Raw genomic sequence first — 16,690 nt, forward strand, 5'->3', positions numbered from 1 at the left:
TCACTGGACATCAGTTCCAGTGCTTTCTTCGTCTTATGAGTGAGCAGAACCCATCTCCCACATTGTCAAGTAAGAATGCAGGAATTTGCCTTTGTAGGGTTTATGGGGTACAATATCATCGTAAGATAAAGAATGGTAACATCTGTCCATCTCTTCCATGTTTTCTCAGCTGAGGAGAGCAAATTACTTTCCACATGAGAGTTAAATCCAAACACATATTAGTTTTGCAAAAAAGGACTATTACTAAGGCTTGCAACTCAACATCTAACTAAGTTCTTCATGTTCTGTTTTTTCCTTGTTCTTGATGAGATACACATAGTATTTAACATCATCTGCCAAATCAAGGAGAAAAAAATTACCATAATTGTATCTTCATTTGTTCTCAGTCTTACCAGTTTTTTTTAAAGACCAATTTCTACATCTTTGAAGAATCAAAAAGATATAGGTCTGAGATATAAGTTGCAATGCCCCTGAACAGCATGAGGTATCAACAACAGGCTAAGCTCAACATGGAGGTTAGATGAAGTTCTGATTCTTATTTTTATATTGATAAAGCAGAAGAGATGTTTAGAAATAATTTGATCAGACCAAATAAAACACAGAAATTGCCAGCACTCTACTTGAAAAGATTTTTGCTTAGAACAGTCAGTGATACTCATTGAACAACTCTTGCTATAAGTCCACACCCACATACCGCAACGCACTATCAACTCTTTAAACTCAAAATCAGTTACCATCAAGCTTATGACTGCTGTCTGAAGGTATTAATATTAATCTTCTGATACTCTCAGAAATAATAAATATATATGGTTGACTTACATCTTTCTCCATAGTCCTTGAGGTTTAAAAAAAAAATTAAAACACCAGATTTTGAAGGCAGTTAGTCAAAGCCCCAAAAAACCACCCCATCTCTACCCATTTTCATTGGCTGTTGTAGGAGTGTTTCTCCACCTCTTGTAACGGGAAGATGTGTCATGTACATCTTACGTACATCACGTACACGTAAATCTAGAGTTTCTCCAGAAGCTTTTGTCCATCCTTGTGATACCAAAAAAAAAAAAAAAAAAAACCCCAAAAAACCAAACCAAAACAAAACTACAGAAACAAACAAACAACAAAAAAAAAGCACCACAGCCAAGTTCAACAAATATTATCCTACCAGTGTCTCCAAAATTGATAACTTCTCTGTCACATGATATTTATGAGAGAGGAACTCAAATCCATCTTTCTGGTGCTAGAGCTTGCTAGAATCAGACAATAATTCCATTTCCTAGTTATAAGACACAGGAAATGATGAGGCATCCATGATGACAGAGAAAACAGTCAGTGTGTGTGATCATATGTCCCTGCAGATTGCTTTGTATCTTCGGCGACAGCTCCTTGCTGAAACAGGCTAACTCAGTGGACGACTGCCAAGCATGCTGTGGTGAGATTATCATCTTAGTAGTTATTTATAATAAACTATCTTCAGCAAGTAGCACCTTTTGGGGTATGAAAAAGTCAAGGACACTGTATTTTCTTTACACTATAGAGATGTTCTAGTTGTAGTGAGAAAAGGTGTAGACAAAATTTAGCAGAATTTTCTTTTGTCTGTGCAAAAACACTTCTAATGAGCATTCTCCAACATGCTCTAGAAATTGTTCATCATCGCTGGAGAAGCCAAATAATTTCCAGATTCCATAAAATGAAACCTGTAAGAGAATTTACACATACAGAGTAACTACGTCTTTGAAGAATTTTATTACTTTAACTGCATCCTTAATATTTCTGATGCTTAAAGAGCTACTACAACATGGAGTTTTCTATGCAATCAAGAAAAAGTTCTGCCTAAGAAATGACGTTCAACTTTCACATAATTCTTCAGTTGCATTTCCTTGCAAGAACACTATGGAGAAGCACTAAACCTCCATAGCTTCAATCAAAAAATGTGCTGAATGGGGCCAACGGAGCAAGGAATACCACTCAAGGGTGAAGTTACTGTATAACAGAACAGTCTTCACACACAAGACTTGTTTTATATCCATCCCCTCCTCCCATCACCAATTTGCAACTGGGAAAACATACCTGTGGGCTGACTACTCCCAGACTACCACTCCAGTTCTTAAGAACATATGAAGAAAATCATACCTTTGCAGGGCTACCACAGAACAGCATCTAAGACAAGGATTCATTCAAGGGACACTGTAATATTATTCTTTGAAAACCCTGCTGAACACGCAATAGAAATCATGAGAGCTCTGACTACAAAGTACAGCTCTCCCATGCCTGTCAGGAAACAAGCTCTGGTCTTCTAGATATTGCCAGCTTACAGGAAGATGTCTACAAACATTTGGGTGGGGGGACACAAAAATAAAAACAACCACCACCACCAAAAAGAAACAAGGAGAAAAACCATCAGTCTGTGACTGAGCTGACCGAAGACAAATCACTAGATGTTTAAGATTCAAAAGTCCATAGAATGCCTGGCAAACATATGTGTAAATTCTCTTCCTGGACAGTAATTTAACTGTTCGGCACTTAAAAATGGTGTCATAGTAATTTATCACTAGTTTTAACCAAATGGGGAAAAAGAAATTCTAGTAAGATATTCCTGCTAAAAAAGAAAGCAGAAACAATTATAATAGATTTCTAATCATTTCATGGTCATTGCAGTTTCGAAGACTATGCTTTGTCACTTGCAGTATTTAATACCTTTGTGTGTTTCTCAGCTGCAGTACAGTGTTCTGAAATGCTTACAGCTTTTGAACACACTTTGTCTGCCTAGAGCCTAAAGGATCTACAATGAAACTTCATCTGAAGCTTGGGACTTTCACACGACTGAACTCTTCCTCCAAATCTGCTCAGCCATTCAGCTCCCCCCCAACCCCTTTTAAAATCCATCAGACATGCTTTTGGAGAGCACTTTGCTTGTCTAAAACAAACAAACAAACAACAAATAGCTTCAAAAAGAGAATGAAATGAAACCCTACTGGGTTGGAGTTTTCAGATGACAAAGTAGAAGATAATCATTTAGCACCAAGTATGAAAACAGCATAAAGAGACAAGATGCACGGGGAAAAAAATCTATTTAGGCTTCCTGCACTGGCATGAAATGGCTGCTTTCCTTCTTACTGCCAGCTCCCATGCTTCATGTTGACATTACACATCCTGTACTGTAGATCCACCCCCATGCTGATGCTTGCCCAACAGAATTATCTCCTGCGTCACAGCAGTGGTAACAGAACTGCTGGCTCTGCAGATCTGAAAGCACCATTTCAATGCTTAATACATGCAGCAACTGGACACATTACTAGATATTCTAGATTGGTTTGTGGCATTCTCAGCACTGTATTACTTGGCTGAACCTTCTGCTAACCAGATGGTCTGTTCCTCCCTTGGGACCAAACCATTAAACTTTATTTTATTAATTTCTACCAAAATGCAGGAACAGTTTATTGCACTTGTGTCTGGTTTATCTCCAGCAGGGTTGCTAAGATGAAAATGACCTAAAAATAACTGGAAGCACTGCTTCAAACCAACAGAGAACAAGACCTTTTGGAGTAAATATTTAAATGATCTGCCAGATAAAGTACCAAAGTACCGTAGTAGATAGCAACGTGCATTATATACACATATGCAAATGTACCCACTCCTATCATAGTAAAAGGGTCTAGGTTACATTTTCCCTGATCCAAAGCACCTCTGTCTTGAACAAGTAATTACCATATTAGTATTTATTAAAACACTTCCCTTAATGGCAAAAATATGTGGAAGGTCATGGCTTCCAAAAACACCGGAGTTAGTGATGAGGATCCAAAATGCTTGAGAATCATCTAGAGGCAGCACAGCAACCCAACTGTTCTCAGTAAAGCACCCTGAACTTCATATGTAACCATTCTTCAGGGACATGCCAGCGTTAGCTGAAGTCAAACTTAAGTTTTTATGGCAAGTTTTCTCCTTGTCAATATATTAAAAAGTGAGAATGAAAGAAAAGGAGCACATAAATGAAAGTTAAATAATTACCTACTGAATTAGCTCCCATTAGTGCTTGCAAATCAGCTACAACCATGCCATCGCGAACAACAGTAAATGAACATCTTGTCTAAGTAGGTGGTAGTTGTTGAAAGCTGAGGGCATCTCCTGTGCAAGATGCGATTTCCAAGTGCTTTCCTCAGAACTCCTAAAGAATTAGTCTATGTTGCTGAAGATTCAATCTTCAGATGTTTATTCATAGGAGTAACCGCAGTGAAATTCAAAATCAGATCACAGGCACTATTCTAATGAATAGGCTATTTCAGGAAAAGGGCTTTAGCCCCCATCTTCTCTTATCTGCCAAATTTAGTGCATTAACAAGAGAATGCAATGCTAGATGAAGTCTGACCTATTAATAAAGCTTTTGTTAACATTCCTAATAATGATAGGTGTTATTAAATAAATAAATAAAATGCACATGCTTGCACACAAAACAAAATTCCAGGAATGTAAGAAGAATCTTGTAGAAGCTGCAGTTTTACTGCCTTCCAAAGAAAATAGGAAGCCAATTCACATAAAATCTAACCATAATAAATCATTACAAATGGTTCTCCAGGGCTACCACTACAGTGCAGTTCTTCCAAAGCAAGGCTGGAGTCATTGCTCAGGTTGCTGTGAGCAAGAGGCAGTCTTCTCAACCCAAAGCTCCAGTCTCTGTAGGGCTGGGATCTCAAATACATTTAAATAGGGCAGCACTACTACTATCAAACTTCCTACATTTCACTAACTTCTGATGTGGAAGGAAGGAGATGACAAACCGTCTTCTTTCATACCACTTGGGCAACTAAACAGTATTTTGGTCATTTAATACTGAAATTCTTATTTAGACATGAATAACTCTCCAATCTGGATGTCAACAGATCAGCAAGCACTGCCTTCAGCTCGTAAGCAGGCTGCTCATTTCACCTGTAAAGAGGATTAGATGTCTTCAGTATATCAAGGAAACAAGTGTATATGCAGCATTTTAGCTCCATCTATCTTTAAAATTTCCCCAAAGAGAGGATTTCTTTAATATCCCATTTAAGTTACTACCTCATCGTCATATGACTGCTCTCCACTGCCATGACATACAAAACTTCAGTGTATGGTAACAGGCCCCCCAGAAAGTCATTCCACAACCTGAAACATCATCTACCCTTCAAACACACTAAAAATAGATTGCTCACCCCCTTGAGGTCTCAGCAGCCCATCTGATATTACAGTACAGTATTAACAAACGTATGTAGACATAAATTCTTAAAATAAGTATCTTCAGAGATATGGACATAACACCAGTAAGCAAATTATGTTCCTGTGCACCGCTGAAGTAACATGGGTGAACCTGTGGAAGCACTGAAGAACCATGGGGGGCAACAAGCGTTTCATGCTCGTTTTGCAAGAGAACACCACATTCAACCTTTGGTCAACCTGCCTGTCACCCTGCCAACCAACTTCTGACTCAAGGCTTTTGATCTCAAAGACATTTTCTGAGTGTGACTTCAGCATTTTTTAAATGTGGCTCTTCACGAGCGTAACACGCAGAAGTTCTTGTATTCTATCCTCCTCCACCACAAAAAGAGAGCAGTGTATTTGCAGAGTGGATGTGGAATGGAAAATTCATTGTAGTATGTTATCATCTTTGTAATCTGATCATTTAAATATAACTCAGGTTTACTCATACGTTCACACAGCTGGGAGACCCAAATACATTGACTCACTTTTTCAGCAGCTCCAGTGAGTAACACAGTTATGCCCTTGGAGCCAAGGATTTCATACAGTCTTATACGGGTGTGGATAACCTGGCAGGAGAAACCTGCATGCTCTTGAGAAACAATTGCTTCTCCTCAGCCTAACGGTGGAAATGCACCATTGGCCAGCACCACCAAAGTTTCAAATGTGAATCCTGCAATCCTAAAGTAGAGAGCCATCATATATGCTGATTCACACAGTGGCCTTCAGTCGTATTTACTGCTGAAGGCCTGATAAGTTCCTCCTCTCCCCAAGTCTTGGTGCTCTTGTGCACAGGGCAGTTTTACACCATATGCTCGATCACAGACAAGAGAACTTGACCTCTATACGACCTGACATAGTTGAAAGCTGATACGCTTTCTCCCTACTTCCCTCCCCCATTGAAGATAAAAGGTCATTTAGACCAAAAAGTACCAGTCTGGACTGACTTCAAGTTACATGAATTCAGCTTTAAGGATGTGCTCCTGGCCAGGACCCCAAACCCTTTCTTGTAAGGCTGTAAGCTATGGCCATATGAGAGGGCAGAGACAATTCAGCAGTCAGGAAGCTAATTAACAGGGCTGAGAGCTGTCTGGCAGCTCCAGTTTTCCATCAGCCATTTGTTAACATTTTTACACTTGTCAAGTTACTTAGCTGGGCATGATAGAAGCACAGCTTCAGGGCCTACCAGTGCTGCAAAGTCCTGTTTCCTGCAGCCAAAGCTACCCAGATGCATACAAGAAAGGGAAAAACTGAAATGTATGATCAGAGCTTCCAATCAAATAAAAAGATAAATCATTTCCAATTTGTTCATGTTTACATTTATTTATGTTTCTGACAACACTGTTTGTCACACAACACAGAAGAAACTGTGATGACTTCTTATGTCCATTTCCTTCTCAGACTTTAGTGCATTAGCAACTTAACTAAGTAGATACTATATAATAATATATAAATATTATATATGTAATTATATATATAATTAATCCCTTCTTCCATACTCACCATAAGCAGCAACATACCTAAGAAAAAATGATCGGTCAGAATGAGAGCAGTGACACAATAGCAAAATGGAAGGTATCTCCAGTTGCCTTCTCCATGTGTTTGCAGATCTGCTCCAGTCTCACACCAGAACCGCTCCCAAAAGGAGAATTTTCTTATCTACACATGGTTTTGTTTCAACATATCACCAGAATCCATTACCAAGGTCTTAATTTCAAATATCCCTGCTAAATCCAAGAGGGGACGAAAGGGGGAGGAAAAGGGGGAGGAAAAGGGGGGAGGAAAAGGGGGAGGAAAAGGGGGTTGTTGGGTAACTACCAATGATACAAGCAAGATGCCTCCACCAATCCTGCTCCCAACCTGAGCTAGGAATTGTGGACTTATCTGAACTGTCACTTTAATATCAAGAAAAGGAAAATAGAGAGCAAAAAAAAAAAAAAAAAAAAAACCTTTTAGGATCATAAGATATCTGAATTCTGGCTTTTGGACTACAGGGAATATTTTAGTAATGATCACTTTTCCAGAGAGACACTGAAGTCTTCAGCAAGTCAACCAACTGTCAAGTTTGTTAAGAAGGTAAATGCACTGCCCTGCATATCAAACTCATGTTGAATCCTAATTTTCCTGCACATGTAGTCTTTATCTACTCTGTTTATTTGTAAGGCAGGAGAAAACTCCAAATATGGGCTGTTGGAGCACAGGTTCTGAGTGTCACATTTGCCCAGTATTCTCTCTTCCTTGCCAGCAATGAGAGATCTAGGGACAATGTGTGGGAGGTATGTGTTTGCCTGATTCTTGTGATAAGTAGCTATCTTATTTTGAAATATTTGCATGACAACAAACCAATCCAGTATGACCCATCTTCTTCCCAAAAGGAATATCCTGTGATGCCTTCTTTCCATAACTAATGGTACCACCCTGAAGCAGCACTGTTTGAACCTTAAGAGCTGAAAGTGAGAAGGAAGAGTTTGCTCACTCAGGCAGTGCAAAGAAGCCCCTATTGTCCTATAAGGCCACGGAAACAGTGACCACATGTACATCAGAAGATTCCATTTTTAGCATCTTTCAAAACAAAGTCTTCTCTTTCACATTATCACGAGCACACTGAATCCTCAGTCTTCCTATATCATTCTCTGCAATGTCTGCTTTGTTTTGTCTTGAAAAATCATTCTCCTGCGTCTCTACCCCACGCAATTTCTCTATTAGCAGCAAATTTCCACTACACATAATTATGGCATGCCTTAGCCTACTTTTCTGTTTGCTGAATAGCTATGCCTATTTTCTACTTGTGCTGATGCTACCACTTACTTTTCCTGACACTCTAATCCTTGTATCCTTTGAAGGCCTAACTTCCTCTACCACAGCAGCAGCTGGGGTTCTCAGGCCCCTTCCCAGATCTTTTTAATAGCAACAATGCCAGTGCTGAACATCCTACTTCTTAATCTTCAGGTCAGCATAGAGGCTGTACCTGTAAAAAAAAAAAAAAGAGGGTGCCACAAATACACTGTCCAGTTCTGCTGACTACCCATTATTTAACTGAACAGCAAGTTGTTAATTACATTTCCCTGGCATTGGAAGAAGGCAAAACACAGGCATAAAACATAGGCATCCTAGGGAGAGAAGAAGCTAGATGTAAAATAACTCCTCAATTTCCTGCACATTCCCAATTAGACTGTTTTATCTTCCACCATGAAAAAACAAGCTACTCACTTCAACTACATCCTTGAATTTAACCACTGAAAACTAACAGTAGTCCAGTGAATCCAGGGCTTTCTCAGAATTATTTGTCCTCAACACAGTGGCCTTGCAATGATTGCTGCCCTGATAAGCTCTCAGTAAGTCCTTCCTAATCACTCATGACATTGACGCTGTGCCTACAGCTCTATGCTGACATTATTAAACATGTATTCTTAAAGAGACTGTATTTGACTCCACTCAAGAACAATGACAGCACATCCTGAGATGTCTCATTTCCATCTTCTTTAAATTATCAAACAAGCATTGTTTTTCTTGAGGGATCTTTACCATCTTCTACCCAGTAAACTGTTTCAAGCCACAGCCAAAAAAACACTATAGACAGCAGCTATGAAGGTCCATAACGGCATCAAAAAGGCTAAGCCAGAAACAAAGAAGTGAAGATGAAGGAGAAATAAAAGGCACAGCATCACTGTTCAGTCTAGGACTGATGTTCTAATAACGAGTATGTCTCAGAAAATACTACAAAGCAAGCATAACCAATGGTGAAGGGAAGCTCCTTCAAGCAGTGATTAACCAAGGATATTTTAAGATGAGAGCAGTAACAGAGACTGACTCAAGCTGAACAAAGCAACTGTACAACTCCATGCAACTGTTGAAAAGCAGAAGAGAACTCAGGACAAAGAGTAGATGTTGTACATAAGCCCACGTATTTCAACTATAAGACAAACCAGAAATAAAGATTCCTCTTACCCCATCACAAAACCCCTCTTTCAAACCCATCCGGGGTTGCGTTTGGACTGCAACATATGGCACAGCTTCATGAAGCTCAAGAGATAAGTGGCATACTTTACATCTTTGTATTCTTCCCAAAGCGGGGAAGAAAAAAAACAAAAAGCAAAAAACCAAAAACAACAACAACAAAACAAAACAACAACAACAAAAAAAAAACAACAAAAATGGAACAGAACTCAAAACAATCTCATGTGACTTTTTATTTACCCATATTTTCAACTTCCCAAACACAATTTGAAAGTAGAAGAATATTTCCAAAACTCAGCACAATAATTCAGATTGTATTAAATCTGGTCCCCTCATTTGGAATCTTATGCTACAGCCTTTTCACTACAGCCAACAAGATAATTATCATAAGTTGAGCTATCTCCCTTCCTCCCCTCTTTTCTTCTTTCAGCACTGGCATACAAGCCATGCTATTTTAACTTCTTTCCTGTTCTCCCAGTTCTTCTGGAACATTTTATTTTCAACAGTCAACTCATTTGGAGAAGTGCCATGCTGAAGTTCAACCGTTTACAATGTTAACTGTGTCTCTGCCAGCAGCTGAAGACTTGCACCAACACCAACTTCTCCAGCACTTCTTTCACTAAAAATTTTGAGTTGCTCTCTCTGAGGAACTTAAGTATCCACAGTTTAGCAGATATTTAAGCCACGTTAATTCTTACTGTCCTCTCCTCTCTCCCCTCAAATTTTCACACTCCTTGTAGAGTAAGATTGGCAGTCCTCCTCAATTCCTATTTCAGTGACTGCTGATTACATCCTATTGGTTCATGTTATATTTTACTCCTACCTGAAGGATTTCCTTTAAACAAACTCTTTCAGATGGACTGCTCGATTAGTTACTACTCTAGAAGTGAACAACTGTTTGAAAAGACAGCAAGCATTTATGTTGATGAAGTTAAGACATTTTGCCAATTAGAAATTCATGCTTGATCATATCCTTTAAGGATATCATAGTAGAAGATGACCTTTTTCAACTGAAACAAGTTCACAAGAAACATCACTTCAATTCAAAATAGAGAAATATCCACAAATATGTACGTGTATATATATATGTATACACACACACATACATATATATGGTTTTCTACTACAATGCACAGAAAACTCAGCAAAATATAGAGAAGTATAATACCTGAAAAGAGTCAAAGATGGGTCTCCATGGACCATCTTTCCTGGTCTGTCAGAAGAGCATCTCTTTTCTCTACCAGCATGCTTCTTCCAGTCACTCAGTTCAGCATCTCACTGGGTGTTTTTGGATAATTATCCTTCTATGACTTTTGTCACTATGTTTGGTTAGTGATAGCTTCATAACAGGGCGATGTTAATTAATGAATACTATATATCTTTTCACTAATTTCATGGATAGAAGTTCCTTTTCTGCAATTTCCTACTACAAAGCAATGTTCTTCTGCTCAATTTAAGTAATTATCCACAACAACACACAGAGAAAGTGTTAGAGCAAACTGGAGCAATCTCAGTTTATACTGTCCCTCCACATGTTGTTTGGAATTATCAGAAAATTCACAGAACAAAATCATTCACATTTGTTTCTGGGAGCTCCAAATTTCAAGAGACGTCTTTGAGCTTTTTTTTGAAGCAACCTTCCTTACACTGTAACTCGTACTATTATAAGGCTTTGGTTCTTCCCATTTCCTTTCTAGGACTAAAATTAAACTTGTCCATTCCTTGGGGCCCAGAGTAACATCTGCCAGATGTCCAGACATCTATGTTGAACATAGTTCTCCTTCAATACTTATCAACTATCTTTTCAATTATTCACATCTTCATAAAAGTCAATCACAGCACTCCAAAAATGGTTATAAATTTGCTGGATTGAATTGGCCATCTTTTTTTCCCCCTCGCTTATGCTTGCTGTTGCTCTACTTTCCATTTCCACTGTCCAGCTATGTATTCATATCTTCACTGCCTGAGCATATACAAGGAAACCAAAAGTGTGTTTTAACACATTAATGTTTGGAATACTTTCTGGAATTAAAATTTCGAAAGAAAGAAAGAAAGAAAGAAAGAAAGAAAGAAAGAAAGAAAGAAAGAAAGAAAGAAAGAAAGAAAGAAAGAAAGAAAGAAAGAAAGAAAGAAAGAAAGAAAGAAAGAAAGAAAGAAAGAAAGAAAGAAAGAAAGAAAGAAAGAGAAAGAAAGAAAGAAAGAAAGAAAGAAAGAAAGAAAGAAAGAAAGAAAGAAAGAAAGAAAGAAACACGATATTTTAAGTTTCTCCTGAATGTAGTTCATTATCAACCTAATAAAAATGTAAAAGGAAATTGATTCATTGTTTAAATATTTTTAAAGCAGTAGTCCATAGGTTATGTCTAATGGGGTTAAGAAAAGCAATTAAGAAAAGCAAGTCTACATACTTAAGAACAACCTAAGAATGCAGTTTCTGTTAGAGCCTGCACCATAGACAAGCACTTGGTGCTCGTTTCTCATAAATCAAAAGCAACTGAACACCACTAACTGAGTGAAGAAAATTTGTGCCTTATGACATGATACATGCTAGTCATCACTAGTTCATGAATTGAAATTATTTTTCTAGAGCTAATTCTTACTTATATATTTATTTGGGTTTGAAAAATAGAAGTCACTCAGCTAAAAGCAAGGTGGATTTCACTCTGGGAAGACTGCAGCAAGGACCATCATTAAGATATTATACTCTAACAACAATTCAGACTCATTCTAAAGAAAACTCCCGCAGGAGTAATGCCGCACTCCAACATAAACTGCTGCAGTGACGTTTCCCTACCTGCAGGGTGCCTGCACTGCAGGAGAGAGCCCAGACGCCTTCCCATGAAGATGCCCAATTTAACTTACTCGAGCTTGCTCTTGTATCGCCACATTCAAGAGCAACGTGTCTGCAGGCAGACAATGAGAGGACCTCTCAAATTACAGGGAATTCGTTTTGAACTATGTAGCACAATAAGGAGACTGTATCTCTAGTAGAGGAGGTGGATACTTAGGATCTGACCAGACCACCAGAGGTCAGTGAGGACTTTCTCATTACCTTCTGTTGCTGCTGAATTAGACCTGCGCAGAAACTGTGAAATGCATCAATGGACATCACCTCAAGGAGAAAAAGAAAATTAAGTAGTTGACCCAACTCCTTACTTTGTTGAAGTATAAGGTGAAGCAGACCTGGAATGTGTTTCACAGGCCACTTCTGAAAGTGTTTCAGGAAGATGTCTCAGTACGTTGGGTGACCTATAAGCTACCAGAAGTAACATAACGCACAGCTGATGAGGCAGTATACTTTCCAGATGTATTAAGTTATGTACTGAGGCATTTATTCCATGGGGGGGGGGAGGAATAATAAAAAATTATTGATTTTAACCTTGTGGGAGGCGCATCCCAACTCCAACTCTAGTCATAACAATTATCAAATCTTTCTGTTCTTGGTGCCCATGTTGGGGTGTGCTTTGATTCAGATTCACCAATTTCCTGTTCTGTCACTTGTACCTCCTATATGTTGCACATTCCTTCATAAATGCATCAGGACACTCTATATATGAATGTTACCTTTCTATGGAGCTGTGCCTTCAAACTGGGCATGCTTCATCCTGGTATCCCCTTCATGCATTTCAGTATTGTAGCTTGAATTTTATGTGCAGCTGCATCTACTATGCAACTGTTGTGCAAATCGAGGCTGGTGGAAAAAGAGCGAGGCCTGGTCTGAGACTACCCAAAATGATTTCAGTTAAATAGGTGGCTTAAGAAAATCAGACAAATTCATTTTCAATTGCTATCACTCTTTAAAGATCTTAGGTTTCCATAATTACATTAAAACCGTAACAAAAATGCTGCCATAACTTTTCAGGGAAAAAAAAAAAAAAAAAAAAAAAAAAAAAAAAAAAAAAAAAAAAAAAAAAAAAAAGATTTTAAGACACCAAAAAAGACAGCTGTGAAAACTGTTTCATATTTTCCAAGAGAAATTATGTATTTTATGATGCTCTGAGGAACCTACTAAAATCTTGCCAATATCATTTTAATGCAACCTAGTGAGTGGGGAGAAATATTCCATCTTAACTTAAAATACACCCAAAAGAAGGAATTCTCTTGAAAATCAGAAGTTAAAAATCCCATAAATCAGGCATCAACAGCATCACCTAGAAAAAAAAAATGACATTTCATGACATTCTCTGGAAGAACCTGAGCAGCCTCAAGCTGTGTGCACTTACCTCCAAATGCTTTCAGAAATCTATAAATATATGCACATATACACGATTTCTTTGGTCAACCGATCAACCTCCTAAATTCTGTGGTCTTTAACCAAAGAAAAATGTCTAGAAAGGTGACCTCCACATGAAAGCATAAGAGCAAAAAAGCCTAAGGATGTGCTTCTCTGTGTGAAGGAGAATCTGAACAATTTCCTCCAATCCTCATTTCCTGATAGCATGAAGTCAGAGAGAAGACCCATCACAATGTTGTACATTGAAAAAACTGAAGAAACCCTAGGGGAAAAAATCATGATTAAGCCAGCTTCTGCCAGCAAAGCTTCAAAACATGGAGAGGCATCCACGATGTTAGGAGCAGTTCCCATCTCAGCTTTGTCTACTCTCTCTCTCCTCCATTTTCTGGTGGAGCTAGAGAACATGACATGGCTTACCTGACTCAGATCACAGCTCTCTGCCAAACTAGTCACTTCCTCTTAGACATGCAAGCAGCTTCATGAGACAAACAGACCCCCACAGACACACACACAAAAGCAGCTGCAGAAAGCTCTCAAACTTGAAGGTCTTTCTCCTTCCAAACACCAGAAAAACGAATGAAACTTTTCCCGTTTCTCCCCCAAAAGAGGGATGTGAGGGGGGGAGGAATCCTATCAGATCACAACCACATGAAGCTCCAGGAGGATCTCTCTGTGTGGAGAATAGAAACCACAAAGCCAGGAGGACGGGAGGGGGGTTGGGGAGAGGGGGGGGGGATAAGAAGAAGGTTACTCCAGAAGACATAAAGAGCCCTGTGGACTGTGTGTGTGCATGTGAGCGAGAGCGAGGAGAAGCTTTGTGTTGTGGAGCCTGGACTGGAACCAAAGCAGACAGCTTGCAAATGGAGGACAGGGAGATAAAGAAAGGGAAAGAGGGGGAGAGATAGGGAGAAAGCTGCTCCGGGTGGTGGAGAAAGGGACAGGGGAGAAAGCTCCTTCTCCCTTGCCTGGTTAAAAGGTAGGGACGTCGGAGAAGTGAGCGAGAAGAAGTGGGCTCCTTCCCATTCCTTTCTTCCCTTCTCGCTCTCTTTCTCTCAAAGGAGAGCAGAAGCGTGTGTAATGGCTCCTGCTCTCCAGCCGAACGCTGTCCTCCTGCGAGCAGCCTCCTGCGGGCACAGCAGCCCCCCAGCCCCGCGCCGCCGGGGACCCCCGCATCCCAACTCCAGGAGCGCGGCGACGGGGGCAGCACCGCCGGTGAGGGACCAGCGGCGAGACGGGGGCAGCGAGGGGACGGGGAGAGGGAGAGGGGGAGAGAGGGAGAGAAAGAAAGAAAGGAAGAAAGAGGTCACCCGATTGCCTGGGTCGTGCCAGCACGGAGCTTTTCTCTCCTCCGTGTCTCTCCCGTCTCTGATCCAAGTCCACACGCACAGCACCATCCAGACCTCGCACACACACACATAGCCACACGGGCACCCCCCGCCCCGAAAGCTCGGTTGATATCTCACTTATCTCCCCATACCCCCCCTTTAATGCAACAACAAAAAATTAATTAACCGCCTTCCTCCTCCTCCCACCACCACCACCACCACCACCACCAGCACCTCCTCCTCTTCTCCTCCTCCATGCAAGAGACTTCTCTCAAACAAAACACCCCGCTCTCTCGCTCCCTCTCCTCTTTTTTTTTCTTCCTTTCTTTCCTCCTCCTTCCTCCGTTGGCCGAATGAATGGGTTTCAGAGGAAGGTGGTGGAGAGAAAGAAAGAGAGAGAAGACCAAACAAAAAGAGGTATATAGATACACACATGAGAGATGATCTCTCCAATGCCAAACCGGAGATGGGTTTTAATTGCGAGAACTTACAGGAGCGTCCCGGCACTGCTGCTCTTGCTGCTGTCTCCTCTCCTCTTCCTCTCTGCCTAGCTCTTCTTCTTGTTATTGTTGTGGAAGTTGTTTTGTGAGTCTCATGTGCTCCTTGCCAGGTCTCAGCAATGGAGGATCGCCATCTTTCCCTGCTTTCCCCCCCTCTCTCTCCCTCTCTCTCTCTCCTTCACTGGTTTGCTGCAGCTGCAGATGACCTGAGATATCCGTCTCTCTCTCTCTCTCTCACTCACCCTCTGTGTCTCTCTCTGAATAATGAGCAACCAGAGGGAGAGAGAGAAAGAAGACAATCTCCTCTCCTACCACACAAAACGCAAGAGCACCAGGGGGTGCAAGAATCCTTTCTAACAACAACAACAACGTGTAGGGGAAGAGGAGGAAAAGGAGAAAGAAACGAGAAGAGAGGAGGAAAAGGCAAGAAGAAAGAGAAGGAGGGAGGTGGAAGAGGAGGGGGGAGAGCGAGCAAACAAGAGAGATCCAGGAGGCAGACAGATGGAGGAGAAGATGGTAGTGATAGAGGAGGCGGTGTTGAAGATGAAGGAGATTAAGAGGAGGAAGGTGGTAACAAAAAGTTAAGGTTTGGGACACTGAATCACTCACGGGCCAGGGAGGAGGAGAAGGAGGGGGAAAGATCTGAAGAGCTTCCCCTTCCAAGCTGTTGCCTTCACAAAGCTTCCTGCCCAGGAGCGCTCAGCAGCTCCTGCGATGCTGGGGGAGCCGCTGGGATGGAGCGCTCTGCTGGGTCATAGCTTTCTTCCAGCCATGGCAAAAACCGGTTTCTGCATGCAGATCTGCCCCTGAGGTGATCCCTCAGACACATCCATCTAGAGACTAATCTTCCCTGAGCAGGGTAAAGAACATAAATGGAGCTGGAGGTTGCAAAGTATAAAACCAGATCTACCACGTGGTTGGTTTTTAATCCCCCTTCCAGCTCGCATTTGATGTGGAGAAAGGAGACTCGAATTGTCCATTTCTGGCACGTATTTTGAAGTCTACTCCCGGAAATAAAGACAGTCATCTCCAGGTTTTTTATTTCTCACAAGCATCTAGGAGAAAAGAGAGCTTGTACTACCGAGCACCAAATCACTTCCTACATTGGTGAGACGTGCAAAATAAAATAAATAATCCCACTTAAAATAAGTTTTGTGCCTTCCAACACCTAGTCGTCTGCTCTTTTGTGACAGATTATTTAAAGCAGAGGAAAGAAACGATCAAGGCTCACAAAGGAAGGTATCTTGGTGATGAAGGCAAGCCAGCAAAGACAAAGCTGCTGTAGTCTGCATTTATATTTAGCCTGGTTCTATTAAGCATTGTGCTTAACTCCTTCTTTTGCGCGACCCCCCCTCCCCCCCCCCCCCCCCCCCCCCAGCCCTCCAAGCTCCACCACACCAGGTCAGATTCTTTCTAGGGTTATGCCTACCATGGAGGGGGGTAGAGGGGTGGGGGGG

General features: G+C 40.8%; 1 protein-coding gene across 6 annotated transcripts in view; it reads right to left on the minus strand.

Annotated features, from left to right (window-relative positions):
* Window positions 1-16,344, minus strand: part of ZNF462 (zinc finger protein 462) — a 90,512-nt gene extending 74,168 nt beyond the window's left edge. For 2 of the 6 annotated variants that reach the window (XM_048930770.1, XM_048930765.1), the window contains exon 1: window positions 15,225-16,344. The gene's annotated coding sequence lies outside the window, so the exon portion shown is untranslated. Of the gene's footprint in view, window positions 1-13,825; window positions 14,875-15,224 lie in introns of those variants that run through there. The other 4 variants (XM_048930771.1, XM_048930769.1, XM_048930768.1 and 1 more) reach the window with 3 other exon arrangements.
* Window positions 16,345-16,690: the final 346 nt, after the last annotated feature.

This window comes from Lagopus muta, chromosome Z (assembly GCF_023343835.1).
Source record: "Lagopus muta isolate bLagMut1 chromosome Z, bLagMut1 primary, whole genome shotgun sequence".
Taxonomy (NCBI): domain Eukaryota; kingdom Metazoa; phylum Chordata; class Aves; order Galliformes; family Phasianidae; genus Lagopus; species Lagopus muta.